Source organism: Amblyomma maculatum, chromosome 5, assembly GCF_055883805.1.
Source record: "Amblyomma maculatum isolate TAMU_Amacu chromosome 5, ASM5588380v1, whole genome shotgun sequence".
NCBI classification, from domain to species: Eukaryota; Metazoa; Arthropoda; class Arachnida; order Ixodida; family Ixodidae; genus Amblyomma; species Amblyomma maculatum.
Genome location: NC_139348.1, coordinates 57,468,775 through 57,479,394, shown reverse-complemented (window position 1 = coordinate 57,479,394; position 10,620 = coordinate 57,468,775).

The window sequence follows — 10,620 nt, the reverse complement described above, 5'->3', positions numbered from 1 at the left end:
TTCGGAAGCTCAAGTTACGCATTGCACGGCTTGAGAAAGAATTTTAGGAACACGCCATTAACCTTAAACGCCAGAACTGGTATCAGGTATGCGACGAACCTAACGGGCAGCATGGAAACAAGAACACGTGGAACCTTCTCCGCCACCTTCTTGATGCAGCCCAGTCCAAGGCAGTCAACAGAAACGCTAAAGACCAGATCATCCATGCATATCCCGGAAGCGGTGAACAATTGTTATCGTCACTACAAGATAAATATGTAAACCCCGGCAAAGGTGGAGATTTGTACACGGACTACACGGGACGCGACAATCCAAATCTTGACGAGCCTTTCTCGGACACAGAGATCTGGGCCGCACTGTCTCAACTCAAGACAAAATCTGCGCCTGGACCAGATAAAATCAATAAGATGCTGCGGAGCCTAGATCTAAAGTCGGTCACAGCGCTCACGGACTACTTGAATGAGTGCTGGGAGAGTGGTATAGCATACCCCAATCCTGGAAGCACGCCAAGATAATTTTTATTCCAAAACCTTACAAGATGATAAACCTCGATAACCTAAGGCTAAGCTCGCTTACCTCATGCTTAAGAAAGCTAATGGAGCATGTTGTGCCTAATAAACTGCGGGACTATGCCGAAGAATACTCGCTTCTACCACACACCATGGTGGGCTTCAGAAGGGGACTTTCTACACAAGATGTCATGCTTCAAATGTCACATGACATCATTACCAGATATAAAAAGGTAAATACGCAGGCTATCCTGGCTATCGACCTAAAGAAAGCATTTGACAATGTCTCCCATTATACTACACTAGAGCACCTAAACGAAATTAACCCTGGACGAAAGGCTTAGAACTACATCAAGGCCTTTCTGAGTGAGCGTTCGGTGAAGCTGCACGTGGGCAAATAGAAATCCCACTTGATAAAGATGGGAAACAGAGGTACCCCTCATCGGGCTGTTCTCTCTCCGTTCCTCTTTAATCTGGCGTTAATCAAGATCTCGGATAGACTCGTCCGAATACCAGGAGTACCGCACAGTCTCTACGCGGATGATATTACGGTGTGGGCAACTAAGGGCTCTCATGGTGAAATCGAGGCCGCTCTTCAAGCAGCTGCAGACGTCATCGATGAAGAGGCCAGAAGAGCGGGCCTAGAATGCTCCCCTGAAAAATCGGAGCTCATAATGTTTCATAAAGGCAAATTAAATGCACCCTTGACGACAGTCATTTTACAGGATGTCGAAGTAGCAGAGGTTCAAGAGGTCAAGATCCTGGGGCTCAGGCTACAAACAAACTCTGGAAGCGCGCCAGCAATCAACAAACTGAAATGGGCGGTCCACCAAAGAGCCAGACAAATACAAATAAATCACTAATAGAAAACGAGGCATGAAAGAACGCGACCTCTTCAAACTCATACACGTCTTCATCATAAGCAGGATTACATACTCCCTCCCGTACATAAAACTCCAAGGAAACGAAGTTGAGAGAATCGACTCCATCATTAGAATGGCTTACAAAACAGCATTGGGCCTAGTTCGCTCGACTTCCAACGAAGAGCTCCTCAAACTCGGGGTCAATAATACCTACGAGGAACTCAATAAGCACAACAAACTGCCTAAATAAGGGGCCTATCCAGCACGCCCGCCGGAATTGGACAATACTTGAAAGATTTGGTATTGAGGGCGAACTCCTGCAAGACCTCCCTCAAACTATTCCACGCGATATCTGAAAGAGGATCACCATCAAACCTCTTCCTCGGAACATGAACCCCCATGCCCATCAAGGCCGAAGACAAGCACGAGCTAAGAGTCTGCACAAAACCCTCAGCCTCTACAGGATGTCATCTACGTCGACGCCGCATAAGATGCGGAAGAGCCTAACAAATATTCGATATGTGGAGTCACACAGCCCAACACAAACCCAGCGAGACTCGTTATGGCGGAAACTGTTTCCCCATCCAGACCCCTAGTGGCGGAGGAGGCCGCCATCGCCACGACCATCGCTTTTACTAATGCAACAGCCATAGTATGCGACTCCAAACTGGCAATCAGTAACTTTGCTTGAGGTAGAGTTTCCAAACCCGCCTCACAAATACTCTGTGAAATGAGAGAATCTCCTCTCGAGAGAGATATCGAATTATTATGGACCGCAGCTCATTCGCGGAATCCGGAAAATGAGGGTGCCCACCAATACGCTCGAGAATTAGCCGGCCGAGCGGTGGCGCAAAGTCAGGAACCGGAACCCTTCGGTGAGCCAGCCGTATCATGCCACGAACTCACTGCACATTGCAAAGCATTGAGAAGAACACTCCCACCACCCCATAGAACACTGACCAGACAACAAGTAATATGGAGACAGCTACAGACGGGACCCTCCCCAACCCAAACTGCATATCAAAATTCAGAAATAAGAATATGAATCCCTTCTGCCGGTTTTGAGAAAAAAAGACAACTTCGAGCATATGATCTGGGCGTGCAAAGCCCATAAGCCTCCCTCAGAACGCTTGCCTGATCCCTCTAATGATGCTTGGAACAAGCTAAGGTCCAGCGATGACCCTGACATTCAGTTCAGGGCCGTCGAATGGGCCGGCGTTGCCAAAGGTCTCCACAGCCTGCAGCATGCTAGTTGACTTCCCTATTCCCCCCACTTATTGTGAATAAAGTTTTATCAGCCTCAGCCTCAGCCTTATTAACCCTGCACTAACAGTTCTTCACTGTCATGTTGTTGTTGTTGTGGCTGTAGGAAGAAGGAAAAGAAAATGCACGGGCCTGCTACTGGCTGTGTAGCTGAGCCACCTCCGCTGCCTCGGGCAGACAGAAGAGAAAATAGAGAAGAAAGAAAATGAAGAGCGAAAGAGAGACGCGCGCCGCAAACAACAGCCCTCATCCACCACCGAAGCGATGGCGTGACGGCCTACAACATTAAGCTCTCTGGTCATCCGAAGCCTTCCACTATGGCATCTCTCTCTTTTCACTGCCACCTTTCTCCATTTCTTTACACCTCGGTTAAGGTGTCCACGCAGAATTGTGACAGATACTGCGCCTTTTCATAGATATCAGCCAATGTTAAACACCGCTGATGCCTGCTGTACTGCTTCTATTCCTATACGCTCTGTGATGCGGAAGTAAATGCGGACATCACACCTGCCAAGGTAGCAGCGGCGCGTGCCGCCGCATTGCCCACTGATTCGTCCGAGTGACCTGGGGTCCATTAATAACAACAGTTCTGGTCGCGAGTTGGTGGCGTTCAGGGAGGCGCTGCTTCATCCTTACTCGACCTTGGGCGGGCAACACACCCCTTCTCTTACCCTTATGCACTATACACGGAGCAGTCTTAGTAACCTCAGTGAGGATTGCATGAAGGTGGCCACACCAGACCCACCTTTTTCACGAAAAACCCACATCACCCGAAGTCAAAAAGTCTTTTTGAATAAGCTCATTGCCTATGCGGCTCACACGCCACGTATTATGGCCCGCTGACGTCGGTATACAGAGGAAATGATTACGTGCCCCCACTGTATGACTCTAACGCGCGGCGGCATATCTCATCTACTCTGGTATTGATTGCCCTGCTTTTTCTACTGGACGCTCCGAGATCAAACCCTACCACCTGAACTAGCTGATGCTAACACAGAGATATTTGCCAAGTATCACCCTTAGTGGCCTGGTCAGAGCAATATGATCTGAGTGACAACCTGTGCAAACAATGAAAATTCTGTCTACTCCTCTTTACCCCAATCCATGGCCATGAGATTTCACATTCAATAAAGGGTTGGTTTGGCTTGTGGGGTTTAACATCCCAAAGCGACTCAGGCTATAAGAGACGCCGAAGGACCTTTATTCAATCAATCAATCAATCAACTTTGTGGTGCGGCATTCCAGGAAGTGCCAAATGAAAGGCGGCGGACGGACCCCTATATCGAACGCGTGGTGGGGTAAGCTTCGTCATTTTGAAGTCACGCTCTCAAACTTGAGTGATATTGAGAGCGGTGCGTAATCCTGCCCCGCCAGGGTGGTGCAGTGATAAGACGCCCGAATACTGTGCCGGAGTACCCGGGTTCGAACCCGACTCTCGGCGGCTGCATTTCGATGTAGGCGAAACGAAGAGGCGTTGTGTGCTGTGCAATGTCAGCGCACGTTAAAGATCCCCAGGTGGTCGAAATTACTCCGTAGCCCTCCACTACGGCTCCTCTTTCTCTCTTTCCACTTTCACTCCCACCTCCCTCCCTTCCCTATCGGCGCGGTTCAGGTGTCCACAAGAGCAAGTGTGACAGATACTGCGCCTTTCCCTCCCTGTGAACCAACCAACCTTACGGTGCGGTTGCGGTGTCCACAGAAAAACAAGTGAGATAGTTACCTCGCCTTTCCCTTCCTATAAATAAATCTGCGTAATCCTGCCCCTATATGCGTTAATATCCTGATAGCGTAATGACCAGTCATAACGTCATGATCAGATGTGACGTCATTAGCACTTCCGGTTATTAGACATGGCCGGACGTGGTATCATGATGACGTCACATCCGGTCATGAAGTCACGGTCGATGACATTGCCAGGTTATGAGGCCGAGGGAAACGCCAATGGCGATAAGATAATTGGTTCACAGAAAGGGAAAGGCGCAGTATCTGTCTCATTTCTGTAGACACCTGAACAGCGCAGTAACGGAAGGGAAGAAGGTGGGACTGAAATTGGATAGAGAGAAAGAAGAGCCGCAGTGGAGGGCTCCGGAGTAATTTCGACCACCTGGGGATCACAGGGGGGGGGGTGGTATAGGGTGGCTGTTCATGGCCTTACGGAGCTGGGCAGCACCACCTACTGGGAGGGTAGGTAAACGCCGCTTGCAGCGAGGGCTAGCCAACCACCAAAGTTTTATCTGTTGTAGGCCGTCCTTGCACCCGCCACCGCTTAGGTGGTGGATGACGGCTGCGGCGGCGCGCGTATTTCTCTCCCTTCATTTTTAATGCGAAAGAATTATACCGCTATGTTCACAGATTTCTGTCCGCAGACCGTGTCCGCAAAACGTGTCCGCAAAATCATGTCCGCATGCGTTGTGAGTAATTGAGAAATGGTAAAGGTTAAATAGTAGTATCAATCAATAGAGAGTGACGTAATGTTGTTGCATGAAAAATATTTAGTCCAATCGATAATTAGGTAAATAATTAGAATAACTGGCTCACAGGAAAGGAAAGGCGCAGTATCTGCACACGTTCTGTGGACACCTAAAAACCGCGCGTAAGGGAAGGAAGAAAGAGAGGGACTGAAATCGGAAAGAGAGAAAAGGGTGCTGGTAGTGGATATGGCGTCAAAGATGTGACGTCACGCAACCGGAAGTAGAGCAGAAAAAAAAGGGCATAGGAAGGTACTGCGCGCGATTGTAAAGTACCAAAAACGAAAATGGGTATACAGGAAGTGAATTAATGGGAGGTAGATGATATGACATCACGCAACTGGAACTAGAGCCGAAAAAGGGCATATGAATAAATTGGGCGCAATTTCAAAGTACCAAAGACCAACATGGGCAAACAAGGAGTGAATTAAGCAACTAGAAGCAACCAACAGCAGCATCCCTGCTTTCGTATTACTCCAATGCAGATTCTCCAGTTCTCTTTATTTTTTCTTTCCTCTACTTTCTCTCTTCTGTCTGCAAGTGGAAGTGGAGGAGTCCCGCTGGGGCGGTGCAAGGTAAGACGCCCGACCACTGTGCCGGAGTACCCGGGTTCGAACCCGACCTCGGCGGCTGCGTTTCGACGGAGGCGTAACGAAGAGGCGTCCGTGTGCTGTGCGATGTCAGCGCACGTTAAAGGTCCCCAGGTGATCAAAATGTCTCCGTAGTCCTCCACTACGGCTGCTCTTTCTCACTTTCCACTTTCACTCCCCCCTTCCTCCCTTTCCTTACGGTGCGGTTGCGGTGTCCACAGAAAACAAGTGAGACAGTTACCGTGCCTTTCCCTTCCTAAAAATAAAATCAGTGCAAGTGGAGGTGGTTCAGGTACACAGTTTTTTCGACCACCTGGGGATCTTTAACGTGCGCTGGCATCGCACAGCACACGACGCCCCTTCGTTTCGCCTCCATCGAAACGCAGCCGCCACGGTCGGGATCGAACCCGTGTACTCCGGCCCAATAGTCGGGCGTCTTACCACTGCACCACCCTGGCGGGGCAGTGGTACCTTTTTCTCTCTATCCAGTTTCGCTCTTGTTCCCTTCCCTTAGGCGGCTGCGTTTCGATGGAGGCGAAACGAAGTGGCGTCCGTGTGCTGTGCGATGTCAGCGCACGTTAAAGATCCCCAGGTGGTCGAAATTTTCCATAGACCTCCACTACGACTCCTCTTTCTCTCTTTCCACTTTCACTCCCACCTTCCTCCCTCCCCTTATGGCGCGGTTAAGGTGTCCACAAGAAACAAGTGACAATTACCATACCTTCCCCTTCCTATAACGTAATCAACGCACTTCCCTTACGGCGCGGTTGCGGTGTCCACAGCAAACAAGTGAGACAGTTACAGCGCCTTTCCCTTCCTATAAAGAAATAAATCAGGTACAGAGCCAGTAACAGGCCCGTGCATTTTCTTTTCCTTCTTTCAACAGCCACAACAACGACTCAAAACTATGGTTCCTGGAAAGACTTGTTGCTCTTCCGTCTCCGCGCTCTTTCCTATGGAGAGGGGTAGCCACTCGTGTAATGCATGCGGCGGTGGCGCTGCAAGTAGTCGGGATCATGGTGGTGTGGATGCGGTCACTTTCCCGACGCCGGCGTTGCTCCTCCCCGGCAATGCTGCCGGCAGTAAAATGTCGCTTTCGGTTTTGTGCGTGTTTTATTTTGCTTGTAGCGACAGGAGCACTTATATTTCTGATGCGTATTGCCGTCGACAACACGGCCAATGTTGAATACATAGTCCTTTCCGCAGGCAGCCCAGAAGCAAAAAATATTATGTTCGACCAACTGCATCGTCTGCGGTCTGCGGCAAAAAGATGTGCCTTGAAAACTAAAACCATTCCTGAGGACATGAATGGAGAGCACATCCGCTTTAAAGAATGAAAAGCTGTCCGCGCGTGTATATGGCTGGTTGGTTCATAGGAAGGGAAAGGCGCAGTATCTGTCACACTTGCTCTGTGGACACCTGAACCGCGCCGTAAGGGAAGGGATGAAGGTGGGAGTGAAAGTGGATAGAGAGAAAGGGGGGCCGTAGTGGAGGGCGACAAAAACAGGGAGGTTGTAGAACTGGGAGGGGAGTACCCTATAGGTGGGTTCAGACGCGAGGACCGGAGCGCGGATGATCTGCGCGCGTCATCGCTACCCGCGCCTCACGTGACGCTTGCGTCACTGCTCTGAGCGATGGCGAGAAAGCGGCGTGGCCGTCTGTGCGGAGAGGACTGAATATGCCAGGCACCTTTTTCAGTCCGAGCGGACCGAGCCTCCGGTGCGGACCGAGATTGTTTTTTGCTCTTTTTGCTTTATCGCAGCTATCTCCGTGTTGCTCTGCCCGCGCTTTTCGTCTGGTATTCAATTTGTTGTGCATGCGCTGCGTAGTTCGCTCTGTGTTCGCTGCAGTGCGTTTTGTGCGTTTGTGCTTGTGGGTGTGCCAGAGTCGTAGCTTTACTCGGTGTTTAGGGTTGATTATGGGTGAAGGAGCGAAAAAAGCGCTTGGTGATGATGGGACAGTCACGCTTTTAGCGCTCGTATATTGCTGCCCACCGATATGGAATATTGAAGATGCTTGCAATAAAGAACGCCCGCAATAAATGAATGCTTTCTCGCTTTCTAGTCGTCCTCGCACACTTCACGTAGATCAGCCAGAGCAGCGAGACGACGATTTCGCTCGGCGTCCACGTTGAAACTCTCGGCAGAAAGGTTTTGAGCAGCGCGCACGAACAGCGGGGGAGGAGGGTACACGCGGATGGTCCGCTGCCTTCGTGTGAATGCTCGACGGCCGGATGGAAACGGTGACGCGTGGTCATGTGACAGCAGATCCGTGCTAACGCGCGCGGAGCGTCTGCGCTTCGGTCCTTTCGTCTGAACCCACCTTAACAAAGAAACTCTGTCACAATAACCTCGTACAGATTTCTCATACTAAGCTCCTAAATATCATATAATCTCATACAAATATCATTCAATGTATGAGAAATATATGAGATTGTATGAGATTTGTACGAGGTTAGTATGAGTTTTTATGAGGAATCTGTACGAGGTTATTGTGACTCATACAGCTTTTTCGCTTGGTGCGGGGAAGAAAACTGTCGCCAGGTAGAAAGGAAACAAATTTAGAGGCCAGAGATGAACATATATGTGGGCCTTTAGAAAACTGCCGCAAAGGGGAGCAAAAGGTACACAGATAAGAATGAGAAAAAAATAAAGAGATAAGAAACAAAAAAGGAGGGTGAAAGAAGCGTAATTAAGAAATCAGGAAATAAAGAACTAACGCAGAGCTACAAGCACATATACTGTATTAAAAACAATGCTGCAGTCAGCTGGGCGCGAGTTGGGTTTCCAAATTATAGATATGGGGGCTTTGGTGGCGGAGGGGGTCGATTTGCAAATAGCACACTAACATAAGAACTTCCTTTCCTTCTTGTTAAAGCTTGGAAGATATTTGTTTCACCAAGCAATCCTTGTAATTCTGACAGGGCCAATTAAGGCGCCTCTGCCTTCTACAGTGCGGCAAACAGCTTGTGAGATGAAGCATATAGTTGATTGTTCGGGATAGGGGTACGGAAGAGGAAATTGAAAACATGGGGTTAGTGCCTCTATCGCCCCCGCAATTTAGTGACGCAAGGAGGGTAGAAACACAACTGCTTATTATAGTGCGTGTGATCGTGATTGGAAAGGAATGGGTTGCCTCTACCTTTCGCAGTGCTGCAAACCTATCTTCTTGCTCCGCAGGTCCTCTTCACTCTAATTGAGTCTACTCTTCTTTTTTTGTACATATGTTACATATAACTGATGTATAATGTGCGAAATAAAAATTTTAGGACTGCATCTTTGTATTGCTGTGTCATCATTTTGTTTGGTGCACTGCAGAGAGGGCAGTAGTAGTAAGGGGTGTGCTTTACTAAAAAAAGGAAGTAAAATATATGTAGGTGCAGCCCGTAGTATAACTGTCGTTTATTCCTTAAATATCTGATGTGCTGCGCAAATAATAAAATCGATAGGGTAGATAACATGAAAGATGCATAGTAAATTTAGGAAACGTCACAGCGCCAAATCATGCGACCAGATGACACAAGAGAACACAACGTGACGCAAGCGTTGTGTCACTTGTGCTCTCTTGTCATGTGATTGCATGCCTTTACGCTGTTACGTTTCCCAAATTCAAGATGCGCTAACATCATGTAATGATAGATACAGTAAATATAGCGAAGCGAAATGAGTTCGCAAATATATGCTGTAATTACGCGTATACTGCACCTACACTGTGAAAATAACGTGGAAAGAAAAACTGCTCATGCTCATCTCTTTCTGAGTCTCGTGCAGTGTACGAGAGAAAAAAAAACTAAAGTGAAGCGGGTTGGTTTGCCGGTTTGTGTGGTTGGTTTGGTTTGTGGGGTGTAGCATCCCATAGCAGCTCGGGTTATGAGAGACGCCTAGTGGAGGGCTCCGGAAACCACCTGGGGTTCTTTAACGTGCACTGACATCGCACATCACACGGGCGCCTTGCTTTTCGACGCCATCAAAAGGCTGCCGGGGAGGCCGGTATTCCAACCCGCGTCCTTCGGAACAGTAGTCGAGCACCGTAACCACTGCGCCACCCCGGCGGGGTAAAGTGAATGCTGCATCCACATTTAGAACGTTTAGGTGGTATGTTCGTAATGAACAACAATGTCCAAATCCAACCTTTTCTGGTAATCTAAAACACTATCCATGCGCACAAATTAATAGGAAAAACAGAGGCCGACGGAAGCGCACAGTTGAAAGCGACTGTCCGTCGTGCTAGCGGAGCCGTGCGCGGCAGGCAGCTCGCCCGCGGCAGAGCTTAACCGCGCGCGCATCCGCCGGCCGAGCGCATCCCGACTGCGTACAGCGCCACCGCTGCACGCATTACGGAGGCTACCCCTCCGCGGGCGCGAGACGCAAGACTAGCAAGTCCTTCCAGGGACCATAGCGGAAAGCAGGAACGGGCGCAGAGAGCTATGCCCTAAAATGCACGGGCAGCGGAAGTGGCTGTGTAGCTGAGCCACTTCCGCTGCCTCGTGCGGAAACAAGAGAAAATAGAGAAGAAAGAAACAGAGAGGGAGAGAAAGACGCGTGCCGGCAACAGCCGTCGTCCATCACCGAAGCGTCGGCGGGTGCAATGACGGCTTACAACCGCTACAAATTTGGTGGCAGGCTAGCTCTCACCGCAAGCGACGACGAACTACTATTACCAGCTAAATTAGGTTGTAGATTGGTACCCGGCCGCCCAACCATATGTTAGAGTATATAATAGAGAAGCGGTTGCATGGAGGCGGCTACGAACTAATGCCTTCATGAGCACGGTATGCGCGTTTCATGCGCTAGGAGACCTTAGGGACAATTATCAGTGCGAGCACTGTAGGGCGAGAGGAACTGTTGACCACATCATTTGGGTGTGCAATCAATCTCCAGGGATAGGAGTAAATAAAACAAGTAGAGAAGCCTGGGATACTCTGCTG